Source organism: Plecotus auritus (genome assembly GCF_963455305.1).
Source record: "Plecotus auritus genome assembly, chromosome: 5".
NCBI classification, from domain to species: Eukaryota; Metazoa; Chordata; class Mammalia; order Chiroptera; family Vespertilionidae; genus Plecotus; species Plecotus auritus.
This window is the reverse complement of record NC_137776.1, coordinates 108227522-108228745: the sequence shown is the minus strand read 5'-3', so window position 1 is coordinate 108228745 and position 1224 is coordinate 108227522.

The following is a 1224-nucleotide window of genomic DNA, read 5'->3' as shown; positions in this document are numbered from 1 at the left end:
GGGGGTGGGGGAAGACATCGATTTGTTGTTCCCCTCGTGTGTGCATTCATTGGTTGATCCTTGCATGTGCCTGACTGGAGCTAGAACCTGCAACCTTGGCATGTTAGAAGGGTGCTCTAACCAACTGAGCTGCGCTGCCAGGGCCTGCCCATGAGTTCTAGCTTCTGTATCTCCCAGGATGGGGAGCCCTGATTCGAATCCTTTCCAAAGCCTGCTATCCCCCGTTTCCTTCCATTCTGTGAGCGACCTAGAATGATTCCAGGCAACCCACCTTCCTGACTCAAGTCCAGGCCAACTTCTGCTGCTCACAGTTAAAAGACTGACTAGTCGCACCCCAGAGGATCCCAAAGCCAGTGGAGAGGTAGTAGCGCCAAATTGAACATTTCTCAAAGGCTCCTTAACATTTGAATGGATAAAAGACCTGTGCTATACCTGCACAATGGAATATTGTACAGCAATGAGAATCAACCATATGCAATAATATGAATTTCACAAATGTAATCAGAAAAAGAATGAGACGCAATATGAATCCACTTACACAAAGGTGAAAAGACACAGCTAACCTCCGCTGGTGGACGTCAGGATGGCGGCTACCACTGGAAATGGAGGGATGCAAGAGGGTCTCGGCAGCTGCTCACGTTCTGTTTCTTTTCTTTTTTTTTTTTTTTTTTTAGATATATTTTATTGATATTTTACAGAGAGGAAGGGAGAGGGATAGAGAGCTAGAAACATCGATGAGAGAGAAACATCGATCAGCTGCCTCCTGCACACCCCCCACTGGGGATGTGCCCGCAACCAAGGTACATGCCCTTGACTGGAATCGAACCTGGGACCCTTGAGTCCCCAGGCCGACGCTCTATCCATGGAGCCAAACCGGTTTCGGCACACGTTCTGTTTCTTGATCTGGGGGCTGCCTCCTGGGTGTGTCCAGCTGTGAACATTCATGAGCTGGACCTTCGGGAGCTGGGATTCTCTGTATGTATGTTAAGCTCCAATAACAACATTGGGGGGGGGGTCAGAAAAATCACTCCCACCGAGGATTCCCTTAACAGAACCACCCAAAGGAAACACTAATTTCAAGATCAGTGGAAATGGAATGAGAAGGCTGAAAAGGGCTAATTCCAATGTAACTCTGATATTTGGGTGCCAGTGATCTGAGTCCATGCCAGCAAGCTCAGTGTACATTCTTTTTTTTTTTAAATATATTTTATTGATTTTTTTTTA